Genomic DNA, 20,465 nt, shown 5'->3' with positions numbered 1-20,465 from the left:
CCTGCCATTGCAAGGCCTGTGTGTGCAGTTTCACTGTCACTTCGACTTGGCATTTTAAACTATTTGACTCTACTATGAGGTTTGCTCCTCTCATAGACTAGCATTAGAACTTGCCTCATATACACTTAAGTGGTATATTCTGACCTGAAAGGAGTAGCCATGCCTTGTTTGGTATTGCCAGACTGGTGAAGCTGGATTTAATATTACTATTTTAGAAATGCCACTCTTAGACAGTGGGCATTTCTCTGCACTTGCTGCCATCTGTGCCTTACAGCCTGTCGCAAATCTAAGTCTGGTCTGTGCTGGTTGATAGCTCTCCTCGTGCATTCCGCACAGACAACCATAAACACAGGACACTTAGGCCCTCATTATGAACATGGCGGTCCGTTCCGCTCCGCAGGCGGTAGAAACCGCCAACAGAGGAGCGGGCCGGACGACAAATAATGAACCAAACGAAACACAGGCATCCCGCGAACCACCCACTGCCAGGAGAGGAGTGCCGACGACGACAGCAGACCGTCGGAAAGGCCCAACCCACCCATCACATTATGAACCACCATTCCACCGCCAGTTCCGGGGCGGGAACCACCGCCACACAAAGCCAGGTGGAAATGAACCAAATATAAGGAACCACGCACCGGAGTCCCACAGAACGCACTGCGGCAGCCATGGATAGAGAGCTGCAGATCATGCCAGCCCTGCTCCTTGCCATATACCTCCATGACCGAGGCCGCCGACAAAGACGATGATGGTAAGTACCGCAACCTACGAAACAAGAGAGGAAAGGGCTCAGTTACATACCCACCTACTCCACCCACCCTGCTACGCCCCCCAGCCCTTCACAGCAGCACAAGTCATACACCCCACAGCAAGAGGTACTTACCTGACACAATGCCCATCCAACTTGACCATAGTACATAGAAATGCCCCACACCCATAAAAAATGAAACAAAAGACCAGGGTTCAAGGGCGTGCAGCCCAAACACAGGCCACACAGAAACTTTAATCAGAAGCTCACAGAGCCAAACAGTCTAAACAGGGCCAATGGCCAGTCCGTATGGCAACAATTGCCATGGGCCACAACGGGCCCAACCTGACTCCCACAAGTTCATGGGACTCCACCTAATGGGGTACCATATGGGCACCCAGGCACCTCACGGAAGGAGGGCAGGGGGTGGTGGGGGTGAGGGTTTTCGACGGGGGTGGGCCTTTGACTTTTGTTGGGAAGGTGGAGGGGGTGGGCTTCTCCTTTGAAGGAGGTGGGGGCTGTTTGGATCGGGTGGAGCTAGATGGGCTAGGCTCTGTCCGGGCCTTTTTCTTATCTGTGGAAGGGGCACCACAATATGAAGGGCGGACAAGGGTGTGCTGTGATGTGGAAGGAGCAGAAAGGGCAAGGAGGTGAGCACGTTTGGAGACAAGACGGGGTGTGCCAGTGGGTTGGAAGAGGTGAGCACGGGAGAGGAAAAGTTTCTTTGGAGCAATTCGGTTGGGCGTGGATGAGGGCGTGGGAGTGGAGGCAGAGGGTGTGGATTTATGTGGTGTAGGGGTGTGTATAGTGAGTGCAGGTGACTGCTCAGTATGCTGTGGTGTGGTGGATGTCTGATGGGTGGGTGTCTAGGTGCATTTGTGTGTTTTGGGAGGTGGGGGGTGGACACAGTGGGAGAAGACAGACAGGTAGTGTGGATGTATGTTGTCTGGGTGTCTGCAAGTCTGGTGAGTGTGCTGCATGTGTCAACTACAGTAGAGGTGGTGAGTGCAGGTGTGGTGTATGGGGTGCATGTATGGATGTCTGCTATTGTGGTGAGTGCAGGAAGAGGAGCAGCAACAGTGACTGAAGGTGCGGTGCATGAGGGTGTGGATGTAGATGGGACAGACAGGGAGGCGGAAGAGGTGGCCACACTGGGGGAAGTGGACGTTGTTGTGTGTGCATGTGTCTGTTGGCTGTGTGAATGCTTGTGGTGGGAGGTGTGGTGCTTGCGTGTTGATGTGCTTGAATGCATGTCTGAATGTGTGCCTTGGATGGGTGAATGGAGTGGGGTGCTGGAAGGGGTAGAGGAGGTTGGAGGGGGGACAGAATGGCCAGGGAAACTGGCTGCCGTCCGAGAGAAGGCCAGAGCCTGAAAAGATCTCTGTGGGACAGACACGGCACCATGACTGCCATCCAGATAGGCATCTGTCTGCTGCACCTCTGATGCTAGCCCCTGGATGGCATTGACAATGGTTGTCTGCCCTACAGAGATGGTTCTCAGGAGGTCAATAGCGTCCTCTGTGAGGGCAGCAGGGCTGACTGGGGCAGGGGAGGAGGTGCCTGGGGCGAAGGAGACGCCAACCTTTCTGGGTGGGCGGGCACGGCCAACGTGGTGGGGAGCAGAAGGGAGGGCTGTGATGGAATGGGGGGTGGCGGAAGATGTCACGGTAGTGGTGTGTGCACTAGGGTCCACCACCGCCGAGGAGCCCCCATCAGAGGAGGTCTCGGAGTCACTACCTCCTGTGGTAGTAGCCTCCCCCGTGGAAGTCCCCTCACCCTCCCACCCACTGGTCCCCTGGGTGTCGGTTGTCTCTGCCTCAGAGGATCCATGGGCTGCTGCCTCCCCACTTGCCGGTGCCTCAGCTCCCTCGCCTGATGTTGATGCTGTACCAAACCAACACAAGAGAACAGGGATGGGGAGACAAAACAGGAGAGACACTTGTAAATAGCTGAATGCAGGTACATAATGGCCAGACATACACCCACCCAGAAGGCACACCCAACAGGCAGCACCGTTCACTAGGCCCATGGCCATGCCCCTGACTACTGACCTGAATACTGCTCTACACCCATCCCCTAAAATACCTACGGAGCAGCAGCAGGTGAAACCTGACAGTAACACCCCTACACCCTTTGGGGACCATAAAGTAGATGAACACCAGTCAAATTCCCTGCCTCTAAGCAGCATTGAACCCTACTGCACACCCAGACATCCTTCCAGACTAAAGTATGGTCAATAAGTACTCACCCCCTTGTGACTGCTGTGCAGCCTTCAAGCGCCCATCCAGGTTTGGGTACGCCGCCGCCAGGATCCGTCTCATGAGGGGGTTCAGTGCCCAATGGGCACCCCTTCCACGTTGGGAGGACTTCCCCAGCTGGCCTTCACTGATCTTTCGTGCCCAGCTCCGCAGGTCCTCCCACCTCTTTCTACAGTGGGTGGTCCACCGGTTGTAGACCCCCAATGTCCGTACCTCCTAGGCGATGGCATGCCAATGTGCCCTCTTCTGGTGGGCTCTGACCTAAAAAGGCGACACAGAAATGGAACACAGAGGTCAGCACTTGCACAATAGGAACAGCTGGCTATTCGTCCACTATGGGACGGACAGTACTCTCAGACATACAGGACAGTTGCACGCAGCATGCCATGTACCATGGCCCATGCTGGCTCAGAGGTGCAAACATATGTGCAATCAACACCATCCATTACACACACACACAGTGACCCCGAAACCCAGACTCATCTGTTCCTCTGGCCGTCCGTACAGTTTTGCATACAGGGGCAGGACCCCATCAACTAGCTTCTCCGGTTCTTCCTGGGTGAAGGCCGGGGCCCTTTCCCCTGCAACACATGGCACATCCATAGCCAGAGGCAGGCCACAGCAGTACACAGAGTGGAGTACCTGTCTGCACAAGATCAGGGAGTCAAGTGATGAAACGATGATGAACGCGCAAACGTTTCGCGGCGGTGTGCACCGTCACCGCAGGCGGCGATCATGATATGCCAGGATTCCCCATTGGCATCCATGTTAACCAATGAGGGTGCGAACAGCGGTAACCACCGCCTTACGCTGTGATGTCAACCGCTAGCGGTATTAGGTGACTTCCACAACGAAAGGGTAGATTTACAGTGGGCAGACATTTTGCCATCACCTACGCATCTAGAATTAATTACTACTCACAATGCAGGCCCTACTAGCCACATGAAGCATCTAGGCATCTGTCCATTCAGTATTGTAGCACACATGAAATATTCTGTTCCTTCATTGTGATGTACATGTATATCTGTCAGGTAGCAGTTATTGTAGAGACACCACAATGAACAATGCAGTGCACAAATGATGACAAGTGTGCCTATGTTTGTGTCTTCATCACTCCTTTTTGTAACCCCTCGTATGTACAGACCCTTGTGGCGAGGAAAGGCACCGTCGGTGTACAGACCACTTGTGGATATGGGGACCATGGTGGAGTGTCAGATCATAATCACTTACAGACTCACACGTGCAACTATTCAGGACCTTTGTGCATTACTGGATTGTGTACTAGCTCCGGGAAATCGTAATCAGCATGCCATTCCAACTGAGGTGCAGGTGCTCTCCGTACTCCATTTCCTGGCCACTGGCTCATTTCAAGTGACAGTCAGCATGGGTGCTGGATTTTCACAGCCAATGTTCAGCCAGGTACTGACAAGATTTCTGAATGCATTTGTACAACATCTGCAGTCCTATGTGAGGTTTCCCCAAAGTACTGACCCCCATGCCATCAAGTCTGACTTCTATGCCTTTGCCAACATTCCCCATGTCATAGGTGCCATCGATGGCACCCACATAGCTATCATCCCCCCAATAGTGAGTGAACAGGTGTACAGAAACAGGAAGAACTTTCACTCCATGAACATCCAATTGGTATGTACTGCAGACCAGTACATTTCACATGTGAATGCCATGTTTCCAGGTTCAGTCCATGATTCCTTTGTCTTGAGGAACAGTAGTGTGCCACAGAAGATGGAACAACTAGAAGAGGACAGATGGTGGATCATAGGTAAGTTTGCCTGTTAGTAACTGACACATTGCAGAAAACCAGCCTGTCTGACTAAGGGTCATACCAATGACGAGTCTGTATTGCACCATTTTCTAGGTGATTCTGGCTATCCAAACTTGCGTTGGTTCCTGACACCATCGAGGAATCCCAGAACGGATGCAGAGTGGAATTACAATGACCCATGTACATACTAGGAGGGTAATAGTGCAAAGTATAGGTCTCCTGAAGGCTAGATTCTGGTGCCTACTTATCTCTGGGGGTTCCCTTGCCTATGGGCCTGATAAGGTGTGTAGAATAGTGGTGGCCTACTGCATGCTCCACAACGTAGCAGTGAGACATTCTAACCCCCTCTTGGAGGTAGAGGGTGCTATAGGTCCTGATCAGCTACCTCATAGAGGTGAGGAGAGTGATGGTGATGATGAGGAAGGGGAAGATGTCAATTCCAGGAACCAACTGATACAACTCTACTTCCAATAACTGGGTGGGACTTAGGCCTGTCATTGGGGTTAGTGACTAATACAGCCAGTGTGCTCTGTCATATGGGGGGGGGGGGGTGGTCATGTAGGCGATACATGGCCTACTTCTGCTTGGTACTGACTGAAAATATGTGCATTTTCTCCTTGCCACCATTTGGGCACACAGGACTACCATCGTGCACAGAATCGACAATAAAGTTGCTCTCTGCCAGTTGCATCCATACTCCACTTTGTTCACAATTTAAGACAGGGAACAGTGTTACAGGTGTGAAAAGTGTTTTATTGGTTGAAGTGAGTGAATTGTGCTATTTACAGTGATGGGAAGTCGTAAGGGTGGGGGGTCCTCAAGACCAACATGGTGGCAACCTTGTTGGTAGTATTGATGGGTCCATCTTGTCTAACAGTAATCCAGATTGCCTCTTAGCAAAGTGTTGTTGGTGAATGGGTGGGATGGTTGCTTTGCATTTGTTGCTGAGTCAGTTGTTGGAGGGGGCCTTGTTCTTAGCTGGGGTTCCAGTGCCATATCTTGGCCTGAGAGTCTGGTTTGGCGCCTCCTCTGGAGCTTCATAGGATGACATGGTGGGCCCTTGGGTTTCCTGTGAGGGTAGTTCCTGGGATGTTTCTGCTGCTGGGGTCATCTGATGCTGGTTGTCCGGGGCTGTTGTGGGGGCCTCTTGTCCGGTGTGGGTGTCAGACTGGTTTTTGACCAACTACAGCAGTGCTCCTGCTATGGTGGCCATTGTGGCATTGTGCTCTTTCCACTGCACTATGGCCTGTTGGTGTTGTTCCTGCTGCATTCTCTGACTGTGCTCCAAGGTGGACACAATCTGTGCCAACCCGTCTTGGGTTTGTTGGTAGGCCCCCAATACCTCGGATATCACGTGCTGGGCTGTTGCATCCATCCTGTGGCCTCCCCCCTGGCCCACTGCGACCCTTGCACTTGCCATAGCCCCCTGTGCCTGTGTCCCCTGCACAGGTCTGGCAGTACCACTTGTACTGGGGCCCTCGTCTTCCTGCATGTTGGGAGTGGGAGACTGTGGCCTCTGTACCTGTGTTCCACCAGTCTGTGCCCTGGGTACACTGGTGTGGGTACGCCTTCCCTGGGCCGCTGGTCTTGACTGGGTGGTAGGGGTGACAGTGGTTTCCTGGGTGGGGCTGCTGCATGGTGAGAGTCCAGAACTGTGGGAGGGGTCTGCCTGCTCATCAGTGTCCAGGGATCCTTCACCAGTGTCCTGTGAGGTACCTCTGCCTCCCTGGGGGGCACTGTCACTCCTTGCCCTGTCCGTTAGGGTTGCATGGGTGGTGGTGCCTGTTGGGGGCCATAGGCATGTCTGTTACATATGCATGAACATTTGAGGTGAACAGGACTGGGCTATTTTGTGCTGGTGTTACTTTCTGTGGCCTTCCAGGGTGCCTTTGTGAGGTTGACATTGCATTTAGCACCAGTGTGGGGTTGCATTGTGGTGGGGGTGGCGTTCCATTGTGGGTAGGTGCAGGGGTGGGTGACTGTGCACAGCGGGAGTGATGTGGGCCTGTTTGTGGGTTTGTGTTCATGCAGGGGGGTGGATGTAGTGGCTGATGCCTTGGTGGGGTGTAGGTCCTGGTGGGTTTGGATGGGGTGGGGTGGTGCATGCATTGCAGGTGTGGTGGATATGGGGTAATTGTAGATGACTTACCCGAGTCCATTCCTCCAGTGAGTCCAGTGAGTCCCTCTGGGTGCAGGATGGCCAGTACCTTTTCCTCCCAGTCGGTGTAGTCGGGTGGTGTTGGTGGCAGTCCTCCCCCAGTCTTCTGCACTGCGATGTGGTGCCTGGATGCCATGCCCTGGACCTTCCCCCGCAGGTCGTTCCCTCTCTTTAGGATGTTGTCCCTGGTGCATGGATGGTGTACCACTGCATTGACCCTGTTCACAATGGTCTGCCACAGCTCCAATTTCCTGGCGATGGGTGTGTGCTGCACACGGCCCCGAAGATTTGTGGCTTCACCTTCAAGATCTCGTCCACCATGGTCCTTAACTCCCTTTTGGTGAAGTGTGGATTTTTGGGGGGGACATGGTGAGTGTGGTGAATGGTGTCGGACTGTGAACGAGATAAGGATGCTCTTCTGTGGGTCGGTGTGTGTCTCCTGTATGTTAGCGTTCGCTGTCTGCCTCTGGTGCCCTCCGTGTTCTTGTCCTGCTTTCGTTGCAAGGGATTGTGGGGGGTCTCTGGGGGTGTTTTATGGGGTTCTGGATGTGTGTCAGGTGTGTGGGTGATATACGCCTATCCAATGTGTGCACTTCTTGCTGTTGAGTCCACTTGCCACCCGTGCCGGTTGCAGCCGCCAATGGTCATCCGGCCTCCACTGTCCGCCGAGGTGATTTGTACATCCTTATTTGGAGAGCGGAATGTGGGTGTGCTTGGCGGTGGCAGGGTGGGGAAGTCCGGGATTCCCGCCGACAGAATCATGGCGGGGACGGGATTTTTGGCGGGGTTGGGTTTTTCGTTCATAATATAGCGGGTTTTCATTCACTGCCAATGGCGGGATTCTGTTCACCGCCCACACGGCGGTCGGCGGTCTTTCCCGCCTTGTTCATAATGACCACCTTAGACACATCTGCATTCATCTGCATACTGAATGGGACTACCTGGGCAGGAAGGGCGGAGGGGCTCACACTTATATTTCAAGGGCCATTGGCCTGCCCTCAAACAAAGGACTGATAACCCCCACAGAGATCCTAGCAGACAGGACTGGGCTGAAAAAGGAACTTGTGCACTTCAAAATCACTCTTTGAAGTTTCCACCACTTCAAAGGCATTTTTGGGTATATAAACTGGGTCTCTAACCCCACCAAATCAAACACTTCTGTACCTATACCTGCACCCTGTCAGAAGGAACTGCCTGGACTGCTTTGCTGAGAATGACTGCTGCCTTGCTGGCCATGTTGCCCTGCTGGCCTCAGACTCTGCTGGAAAGACTCTGCCTTCACCCTGAAGTTCTCTGAAAGGGCTTGGATTGAGCTTGCATCTTGTATCTAAAGTTTCAGGGCCAACAAAGACTTCATCTCTTCAAAGAAACTCCTTGTGCATTAAAAATCGACACAACACCTGCAGAAATCGATACAATGCCTGCATTGCAGCTGGGACATCATCGCACCACCGTGTGGAACGATGCAGTATCGACTTCCAGAAGAAGAATTTGATGCCAGAGCCTGCCTTGCGATAGAAAATTTGACACATCGCCTACCAGATCGACACAGCGCCTGCTCCTTCTATCAGCACGTCAAGGATTTTCATTGCATCATTCTTGGGCATCAAAATATCCCCGCATCGAAGAGAGGAACCAAGATGGAACGCCTGAAAAACAACACAATCCCTTGCAGCGTAGAAAGAAACGATGCATCGACAGTGCCACGCCGAATAATCTGATGCAAAACCTTATTTTTCCATGCATCTCCTTCTCTTCGGTCCATGTGCCTCATTATTTTGATGCATCCCAGGCGGGAAACATCCTGAACAACTAGGTCCTAAACACCTACTTGCCTAAATTACTACTGCTAAACAACTAAAAAGTCTCTACAACGAAGTACTCAACAACTACTGTCTGAACAACGATTTTGCCTGAATAACAATTGCCTGAACAACAAATTTTGAGGTAAGTTTTTCTTTTTTTCAAATGGTTTATTAGTTGTTTGAAAATGTATATACATGTATATATATATATATATATATATATAAGTTGTTTAGAATTGATATATATATATTTTTTTTTTACTTTGATAGTTCAGCACAATTCAATACTTCAGCATCTTTACTACGTTTGAAACTTTCTATTTGATATTATCTGTGCCATTGAAACACAGGAGGTACAGTTGAAATATTTATCAACACCTATCCCTCACAATAACATGGATGAACGTAGGCTGTTATGGGAGCAAGTGGCAGCTGAACTTTTCAGTGAAACCAGTTATGATCCGGATGCTATTAGACCCTCAACTACAAGATCTCGCACCATTGTTAACATCATTAAGGATTTGGAAAAAACACGTATTTCCGAACTGAAAAAATTGTGGGAGATGACATAATTAATTAAATATATAGAAAATGACTGAGTACCAAGAGGGCTGCCTATCTTAATATTACCCACCTTAGGTGATATGGATCTAGATCTATTAGAAGGGTGTAGAACATATACAGCTGCCTGCTCTCGTAAACTTATGGGCACCCTCATTACTCAAGCCAAAAGATGTATGGAGGAACAAATCAAGATTATAGAAACTTTGACAAAAGAACTTGATGGTGTTGGTAGTCCTCTGATGGGAGCTCCCTTGCGGTGGCGGGCCCCTCTGTGCCCACCGCATCAACAGGTACAGCTGCCACCCCCCCTACCAGCTTCGCCCTCCCAGCAGCCCCTCAGGATGTTTCCTGTGCCCGCTCACCCAGGAGGGTGGGCATCTCCTTTGCCCCAGGCACCTCAGGCCCTGCCCCAGTCAGCCCTGCTGCCCTCAGTGAGGAGGCTATTGACCTCCTGAGATCCCTCACTGTTGGGCAATCTACCATTTTGAATGCCATACAGGGTGTTGAGAGGCATTTGCAACAAACAAATGCATACCTGAAGGGCATTCATTCTGGGCAGGCGGCCCAACAGAGAGCATTTCAGGCTCTGGCCTCAGCACTGATGGCAGCAATTGTCCCTGTGTCCAGCCTCCCACCTCCAGCTTCCTCCACCCCGACCCAATCCCCTGTACCTCAGCCTATCCCAAGAACACCATCAGACCAGCATGCACACTCATCAACACACAAGAGTGGACATTGAAAACATAAGCACCACACATCCCACAAGCACTCACACAAGCACCATCCCCATGCAGACACAGCAACATTCACTGCCTCCACTGTGTCCCCCTCCTCCACGTCCTCCTCCTTCCTCCCTGTCTCGTCTCCACTCACACCTGCATGCACCACATCCTCAGCCACTACCTCCATCACCAGCACGCCCATCCCCACACACCGCTCACGTGCAATCACCACCCCCACTACCATTCACACATCCCCAGTGTCCTCTCCCAGTGTATCTGTGAGCCCTCCTCCCAAAGTACCCAAACGCAGGCACACACCCACCCAACAGCCTCCGGCCCATGCACCTTCACCCAAATTCAGCAGACGTACACCTCCTACAACAACTACCTCTTCCTCCACTTTCAAACCCCCTCCATCTTCCCGTCCCAGTATGTCTAAAAAACTCTTCCAGGCTAACATTGACCTCTTCCCTACACCTCCTCCCCCTCCATCCTTCCCCTAGGGCCAGGCTATCCAGGTCCCAGCCCAGCACCTCAGCCACCAAATCCCCAGGCACAGTGGTGCCAGCAACTGCGGGGTCATCGAGTGCGCCACCCATCAGGGCTGCCAGTGTGCCACGTAGCGAGGGCAAGGACATTCCACCACCTGCCAAGGTGAAAAAGGTGCCCACATCCCGTAGGGAGAAGCTGCACCTACCAGCCACCAAGGGCTCAGCAAAAACAAAAGGGGATGGTGGCAAAACAACTGCGGCACCATGTGGGGAAGGGACAAAAGCACAAGAGCAGGTCAGGAGAGGGCACAGTGGCACCGACTGAGGGGCCAGTGTCACACCTTCTGTCCACGACCACAGCAACCTGTACGGCGGCGAACACCGCAAGCTGCCCCGCCACCACAACCACCACCTGCCCCGCCACCTGCACCGCCACCTGCACAGCTACCTGCACAGCCACCGGCACGTCTACAGCCTCAGCTACAGTCCCCAGCCTCTTCCTCCGTGGGCAGCCATCCGAGGCTGCAGGAGACGTCCTGCTGTGTCCCTCAGCAGGTGCTGACCCATGCACCACCGCCAGCACTGCTGCCACAGACACTGCCGCAAGCACCGCCATCGGCCCCGCGACGTGCTCGGACAGTGGCACCACCGCTGACATGGCTACCATCCCCAGTGGTCAGTTGTCCAAGGCTGGAGGAGACTTCCTGGACCCTGGCCAGCTTCCATGTGGCATGACTTCCATCACTGTTTGCACCTGCAGGTTGAAGGCGAAGCCGACGCAGTGTGGGGTATGTTGCTGCCTCCATGGCGTATCATGCTACCTGTACCTCGGCAATCTCGTGGCACACACACCCAGGTGAGGGAATTGTACCGGCCACACTGCACGTGGAGCACTCTGGGCACCATGCCCCGTTCAGAACCAGTGGAGAGATACATCCACTACCTGAGTCCTTGGCAGAATGAAGCCTCCAGAACCAGTGGAAAGATACACCCACTACCTCAGTCTATGGCAGGATGAAGCACTCTGGGCACAAAGCCCCCTCCAGAACCCGTGGAGAGATACATTCACTACCTCAGTCCTTGGCAGGATGAAGCACTCTGGGCACCATGCCCCCTCCAGAACCAGTGGAGAGATACATCCACTACCACAGTCCTTGGCAGGATGAAGCACTCTGGGCATCAGGCCCCCTCCAGAACCAGTGGAGAGATACATCCACTTGAGAGACTGTGGCTTTGCACTCCCCAGGATAAAGCAGTGGGCAAACCACCCACTGGAGAGACTTGAGAGACTGTGGCTTTGCACTCCCTAGGATAAAGCAGTGGGCAAACCACCCACTGGAGAGACTTGAGAGACTGTGGCTTTGCACTCCCCAGGATAAAGCAGTGGGCAATCCACCCACTGGAGAGACTTGAGAGACTGTGTCTTTGCACTCCCCAGGATAAAGCAGTGGGCAAACCACCTACTGGAGAGACTTGAGAGACTGTAGCTTGGCACTCCCCAGGATACTTCAATGGGTATGGAGCCCCCTCGTGGAGCTGGCGTTGTGCACTCATCCGGCTGAGGTGCCCCCCTTTACTTCCTCCTGAGGTGCCTGTTTTATTTCGATCTGATGCCCCTGCAGTGTTCTCTCCATTTGGATCGGGTATCTTGTGTTGGCCTCACCCATGCATTTTTGGCGCAGTGGTTCACGGACTATATAGGTGCAGTACCTGGACTTGAATTCTTGGTGTACATATTGATTAATAGTGGATATACATTTTTGAGTAATGGATTTTTCTTGATTACATTCGTTCAAATAATTTCCTTTTGTCCTTGCGTTCTTCCAGGGGATATTGGGGGGGAAATGTAACGTTTCAGCATGTATTTGTGTGTGTATTGTTGTGGATGAGGGAGGGGTGGGGGTGTTGCTTGTTGCGTGTGTGTGTCACTCTCTTTTCCCTCCCCCCTCTCCTGTGTCGTAGGTGCAGTACTCACTGTGGTCGTCGCCGCCGTCGGCTATGCTCCTGATAGAGGAGCAGGAAGACAATCGCAGGGAGGATTTGGAGTTCCGGCTCCATGGCGTCCTGGTTCCTCGTGGGGTGTGTAGAGGTGAGAGTTTTCCCTTCCAAGTCCTGTTTCCGCCATGTTTTTGTTCGCGTTGAATCCGCCCGGGAAAAGATGGCGGATTGGCCTGTCATAATAGTGTGGGCGGTACATTGTCTTTCGCCTGTCTGTTGGTGGTGACCGCCAAGCTATTTGTTTGCACCACCGTGGCGGTCGGAGTTGGCGGTTTCCGCCACGGTCGTGATTCCATTTTATTTTCTGCCAGCCTGTTTTAGCGCCGCTTTACCACCGACCGCCAGGGTTGTAATGAGGACCTGTGTGTTTTAAAGTATGCAAGATACTACCATCCCTGGGTTTTAGAATGAGAATGTAGTTAGATTGACATGAAAATTTGCATCATCATTGTACTCTATATCATAGATGACAATATAGAACACTACAATTGTATGTAATAGATGAGGATTGAACTATATGTTCATTTAAAGATCGCCGCTGTTTTTACAAACAATTTTGTACATTCATATCAATGTTAATGCACTGAGATCTCTTAATCATAATTGAACAATTTTGTGTTTATGACGACCATTGACGGGTAGCTTTTTAAGAACTAATATGAGGTTCTTTATTATGTGAACTAACCTTTGAAGCCCTCATTCGATCTTTGAGAACAATATGGGGGTCATTCTGAGTTTGGCGGGCGGCGGTTGCCGCCCGCCAAACTTCCCCCGTCGAAAGACCGCTCTGCTGTCAAAAGACTGCGGGGGCCATTTCGACTTTCCCGCTGGGCCGGCGGGCGACCGCCAAAAGAGCGCCCGCCGGCCCAGCGGGAAAGGCCCTGCAACATTGAAGCCGGCTCCGAATGGAGCCGGCGGTGTTGCAGGGGTGAGACGGGTGCAGTTGCACCCGTCGCGATTTTCACTGTCTGCAAAGCAGACAGTGAAAATCCTGCTGGGGCCCTGTTAGGGGGCCCCTGCACTGCCCATGCCAGTGGCATGGGCAGTGCAGGGGCCCCCAGGGGCCCCACCACACCTGTTCCCGCCATCCTGTTTCTGGCGGTGAAAACTGCCAGAAACAGGCTGGCGGGAAGGGGATCGGAATCCCTATGGCGGCTCTGCAAGCAGCGCCGCCATGGAGGATTCTCCCAGCCGGGGGACATCCGGCGGGAAACCGCCGGACCCGGCTGGGCGACCGCGGCTTTACAGCCGCGGTCAGAATAGCAAAGGAAGCACCGCCAGCCTGTTGGCGGTGCTTCCGTGGTTGTCGACCCTGGCGGTCGATGACCGCCAGGGTCAGAATGACCCCCTATGTGTTTTAAACTATGCAAAATACTACTATCCTTGGGTTTTAGATTGAGAATGTAGTTAGATTGACATGAATATTTGTATTATCATTGTACTCTATCTCATAGATGACAACATAGAATATTACGATTGTATGCAATAGATGAAGATCGAACAATATGTTTATTTAAAGATGGCCGCCGTTTTCACAAACACCAGTTGACAATGAAAATAGACAAGGGCTTACAAGTTTTATATTTATAGCGTGTGTTTTGAGGGGGCAAACATGTCAGTTGAAGGCGTTTGCCGAAACACTTAGACATTTTTACTGGGTGACAGCGTTTTCTTTCAACAACGTATTTACAATAAAGGAGACAAACTCCATGGAAGAATTGATGTTTCCTCGTTATTTTAGCTGATGGTACATTTATATATATATATATACATCTCTCTCTATGTATATATATATATATATATATATATATATATATATATATATATAGAGAGAGAGAGAGAGAGATAATTTTATGTATATATATATATATCAATTCTGAACAAATACTAAACCATTAAAAAAACTAAAAAAAACGTATCTTAAAATTCGTTGTTCAGGCAATTGTTATTCAGGCAAAATCATTGTTTAGACATCGTTGTCTAGACAGTAGTTGTTCAGTACTTCATTGTAGAGACTTTTTCGTAGTTTAGCAATAGTGGTTTAGGCAAGTAGTTGTTTAGGACCTAGTTGTTCCATCACATATTCCGTTGAAAGACTGCCGCATTGATTCGTGGGTCGTGATAGTTTGGGCGTATTCCTGTTGGTGTGACGGTGTCGGTTTTGGTATCGCCAGTTTATCACTGACCTTTGGTGTGGCGGACTTGTGTGGGTGTCTGTATTGTGGCGGATTCTGAGCTGTGGGTCGTAATACCTGTAGCGGAATTCCACGGCCGCAGCGGTATGTTGGCGGTCTTCTGCACGGCGGAAAGCGGGATTTACCGCCAGGGTTGTAATGAGGGCCTATGTGTCAAACAGAATGATAACATGGACATAAGCATTTCGCTATGTTGTAAAAATTCTATGGGACGTGTTTTCAAAAAGTATCTACAGGCTTCCATGCCATATTCGTGCTTTATCGAAGTGTAGAGAGAAGCAACATCCATTCTGACCGTTAGATAACTTTTCTGCCATGGAATGTTGTGTATTTTGGATAAAAAAATCTTTATTATCACATAAATATGATGGTAATTCAGTTTCACATGGACATAGAAAGAGATCCAGATATCTCAAAGTGTTCTCTAGAAGAGACAAGTTCATGCTCACAATGAGTCGCCCTGGAGGGCGTTGTGCATTTTTGTGAATTTTTGGCAAAAAATAGATGCATGGAGTCTTAGGAAAGTCAATTTTCAAGTATTGATACTCATTGTGGTCGATCAGTTCGTCAGCATGCCAGCGTTCTAACGATTCATGGTAGGTTTTCTGATATTGTCCAATAGGGTTTGTATGTAGCTTCTCATAATGACTCTCATTGGTTAGTTGGCACTGCGCCTCATATATAGTCCTCCATATTCATAATAACAATATTGCCTCCCTTATCAGAAGGTTTAATGATGATGGAGTTATTTGATTTTAAAGAATTCAAATCACTCCAATCTTTAGAGGTGACATTTCTTGAGATGTTACTATCTGATCTCACATTGTTAGTTTTACAATATGTCTGAAATGTATCTATATCACCAACTACAAGCTCATGAAATACATCAATCAAATTTCCACTGGGTTGCTGGAGATTAAATCTACTTGAGGGTCTCAACATGCTATTTCAAGTCAGATTTGTAGTACACCCCATGGTCTTAAGAGTGACTCGATCCATACTTTCTTTGTTGCATACCATGGGGTTATCTGTTTCTTCTTCAGCTAGGTTATTAATTGAAACTAAGGCAGAAGTGTCTTCAATGGTAAATCCTGAAAGTTCAGGGCTCTCAGTATCAAAGTTTGAATTGGAGATTATGGTTTTGCTTGAGAAGTGTTTCATCAGACGTAATTTACGAAGACATTTGTACAGTTCAATACGTGTTTTCACATAATCCCAATTTGTTGTTGGACAGGAGCTGAGTCCTAAATTTGGAATACGTTGTTGGTTTGTGGTGAGACAAGTATTTGAGATATTAACAGTAATATTGAAGTCCTCCGGCAGGGTCTCTAGTTGAACTGGTCAATCTATTCCTGATGTTTGTTGTCTCTTCCTCTTACCCTGCCTCGTCTTGTGCCTTCGCGCCCTCATTCTCTGCTTTTGCCTAATTGTGGCGTGACGATTTGCATCAACCGCATCTCCCCCTGAAAATCCAACTTATTAAGTGGTGCCTCATCTGCCAAAGAGCCTGGATCAGAGCTCACATCAGTGAGATTGTGCTGTACATTCGCATTTCCTCTTGTGTCCATCTTTTTCTTGGTTCTCAAAGTGTCATATTTGCGTACAAAAGTATAAATTCTGCCATGTTCATAGTCCATTTTGTCTCTGTGAAATTTATGTACCTATGTGTCTTTATTTCATCTTCCTTCTTTTTAATGCGTTCTTCCATTTTCTCCAATAGTTGTTGAACTTTATGTTGATTACCAACACCATCAAGTTCTTTTGTCAAAGTTTCTATAATCTTGATTTGTTCCTCCATACATCTTTTGGCTTGAGTAATGAGAGTGCCCAAAAGTTTACGAGAGCAGGCAGCTGTATATGTTCTACACTCTTCTTTAGATCTAGATCCAAATCACCTAAGGTGGGTAATATCAAGATAGGCAGCCCTCTTGGTACTCTGTCATTTTCTATATATTTAGTTAATGATGTCATCTCCCTCAATTTTTCGGCTCGGAAATACGTGTTTTTTCCAAATCCTTAATGATGTTAACAATGGTGCGAGATCTTGTAGATGAGGGTCTAATAGCATCCAGATCATAATTGGTTTCACTGAAAAGTTCAGCTGCCACTTGCTCCCATAACAGCCTACGTTCAGCCATGTTATTGTGAGGGACAGGTGTTCATAAATATTTCGACTGTACCTCCTGTGTTTCAATGGCACAGATAATATCAAATAGAAAGTTTCAAACGTAGTAAAGATGCTGAAGTATTGAATTTTGCTGAACTATCAAGGTAAAAAAAAATATATGTATATCAATTCTAAACAACTTATATATAAGATATATATATATATTTATATATATATATTTTCAAACAACTAAGAAACCATTGAAAAAAAAGAAAAACATACCTTAAAATTTCTTGTTCAGGCAATTGTTATTCAGGCAAAATCGTTGTTTAGACAGTAGTTGTTCAGTACTTCGTTGTAGAGACTTTTTAGTTGTTTAGCAGTAGTGGTTTAGGCAAGTAGTTGTTTAGGACCTAGTTGTTCAGGATGTTTCCCCTTTCAACCGCGGTAATCCATTGGCGGTACACACCGCCGCGCTCAAAATACACACACACTTATAAAACACAACCACATTGGACAATTCAAAATAAACACATCTGATACACATACACACACCACACACCCAATCCAATATAAAGCACACACCCACATCACCCACAAACCCTTACAACCAAAAATGTGTAAGAAGGCCAGAGAGAGAGACTACCTAAAACAACACCAGCATCCACAGACACACAACACCATCACTTACACAACATCCATGCACCTCAAACAACACACACCAACACATCTCCTCAAACATCACAACAGACACCACCTCACACATCACCCACACCACATCATGGCACCTCAAAGACACTCCAGGTTGTCTGAGGAGGAGCTCAGGGTCATGGTGGAGGAAATCATCCGGGTAGAGCCACTGCTATTCGGATCACAGGTGCAGCACAAATCCATTGCAAGGAAGATGGAGCTATGGTGCAGAATTGTTGACAGGGTTAACGCCGTGGGACAGCATCCAAGAACACAGGATGACATCAGGAAGAGGTGGAACGACCTACGGGGGAAGGTACATTCCGTGGTATCAAGACAGCAGATTGCTGTATAGAGGACTGGCGGTGGACCCCCACCTCCTCCCCCTAAACTAACAACATGGGAGGAGCAAGTCTTGGCAATACTGGATCCTGAGGGCCTCGCAGGAGTAGCAGGAGGACTGGACTCTGGTAAGACATATCTTTACTACTTTATCCCCCACACACCACCTGCATGCCATCACATACCGCCACCCTTACCCTCACACGATTGACCCCAACAACCCACAGATACCCCAATAACCCAACCCACACATCACAAAACCAAGCCCTGCATGTAACACCAATGCATGGACACCCATCACCAAAGCATGTCCAGTACAGAGACTCACTCATGCCCCAAAATCACCAATCACACAAGGACAATGCCAATAATGCAAGCACAGGAGTAGAGGGTCACTCACACATTGCACAAGATGGCACACACAGATACAATAACTATGCATTTACACCCCAACAGGACCCCTACCCAACGTCACCGGACAGGAGGTGCCAGACATATCCAGTCCCCCCACTGAAGAGGCCCACAGTGATGACAGCAGCTCTGCACGCCTGGATCAAGATGACCAGCCCGGCCCATCAGGGTCCTCGGGACAGTCGGTTCCCCTGACACAGTCACAAACCACCACTGAACCTCCCCCCTCAGGAAACACCACTACAGCACCCACCCAGCGGGCCGATCCCTCTGTCCCCAGGACACGTCAATTAGCAGTGTGTCCAAGACTACAGGGAACCCAGGCAACCCCACTAACACAGGGCGATCAGAGATCTGGGGGCAGTGGCAGTGGGCACTCGGTTCAGGGGACAGTGGGACAGGATAACAGGGAAGCTGGGAGGACTGCTGTGCGACAGGGGGAGGACAGACCCACTCTCCACCAGGCACTCTCCAACATCATGGGAGCTTATCACCATTCCCAGGAGACCATGGGCATGGTACTTGCCAAGTTTCAGGAGACCCAGCGGCTGCAAGAGGAACACTAACTGGGCATCAGGGAGGACTTGAAGTCCATTAACAACACCCTGGTCACCATTGCAGGGGTGCTGGCAGACCTTCTCAACACCAGGAGGGACACAGTGGCACACCAATGAGCCCCTGAAACTAGCCTGGACGATGAACAGCCCTCCACCTCCGCCAGTGCTAGTGGACAGTAGGCACCACCACAGGACCAACAGGACACCAGCACTCCACCCCCTGAGATCCAGGAACAAGACAGAGAACATTGCCAAGACCCCCGCCAGGAAATAAGACCCCCCCTGAATGTCACCCTTCTGTCCCACTATGTCACCCTGTCCATCCTTAAACTGACATTGCTCCACTTCCTATGCCCCTTTGGACAATGCATCTGTGAAACAAATAGACAGGACTCTGCCATGGACATACCTCCACCATCACCCTAGCCCATTTTACAACCCCCTCCACTTATTTGCAAAGGAATAAACACACTTCAATCACAAAACAATATGGAGTCAGTCTGTACTTTCACAAAAGTGTAATTGCAATATCTATGGGATATAACAATGTCAATTTACTTGTTCGCATACCATTGTAACACAGCTGTAGGCCAGGAGTAAACATAGCTGAGGGCACTAAGTGGAACCCAGATCTGTGAAATGGAAAGTCAAAGTGACAAGTCAGTGTCCATACACTGAGTGAAAATGACAGACTCATGCTAGCTCCAACAATAGTATGAGATGTGGGAAGCGGTGACATCTTCTTACCTGTGTCTCACTGGAAGTATTGCATGATGATGTTGTTTCGGTTGTCGATATCCTCTTCTTCTGCCTCCTCTTCTTCAATGTCCACAGGCTCCACAGCTGCCACAAGACCTCCTTCTGGACCATCCTCCTTCAGAAAAGGCACCTGTCATCGCAATGCCAGGTTGTGCAGCATACAGCAGGCCACGATGATCTGGCACACCTTCTTTGGTGAGTAGTAGAGAGAACCACCTGGCATATGGAGGCAATGGAACCTGGCCTTCAGGAGGCCGAAGGTCCTTTAGATCACTCTCCTAGTTCGCCCATGTGCCTTATTGTAGCGTTCCTCTGCCCTTGTCCTGGGATTTCTCACTGGGGTCAGTAGCCATGACAGGTTGGGGTAACCAGAGTCACCTGCAAATGTCGAGGGACAACTGTTAGACACCTATGTCAACTGTATTGGGACCTTGGCCTCACATATTAGCCACACACTGTGCCTCAGGAGTTGCCCCATCACATAAGGGATGCTGCTATTTCTCAAAATGTAAGCGTCATGCACAGGGCCAGGATACTTGGCATTCACATGGGAGATGTACTGGTCTGCCAAACACACTATCTGCACATTCGTCGAATGGTAGCTTTTCCGGTTTCTGTACACCTGTTCATTCCTGCGGGGGAGGGGGGGAAATGCCACATGTGTACCATCAATGGCACCAATGATGTTGGGGATATGTCCCAGGGCATAAAAGTCACCTTTCACTGTGGGCAGATCCTCCACCTGAGGGAAAACGATGTAGCTGCGCATGTGTTTCAGCAGGGCAGACAACACTCTGGACAACACGTTAGAGATCATTGGCTGGGACATCCCTGATGCCATGGCCACTGTTGTTTGCAAAGACCCACTGGCCAGGAA

This window comes from Pleurodeles waltl, chromosome 5 (genome assembly GCF_031143425.1).
Source record: "Pleurodeles waltl isolate 20211129_DDA chromosome 5, aPleWal1.hap1.20221129, whole genome shotgun sequence".
Lineage (NCBI taxonomy): Eukaryota > Metazoa > Chordata > Amphibia > Caudata > Salamandridae > Pleurodeles > Pleurodeles waltl.
Note: the sequence above shows the minus strand (reverse complement) of the source record.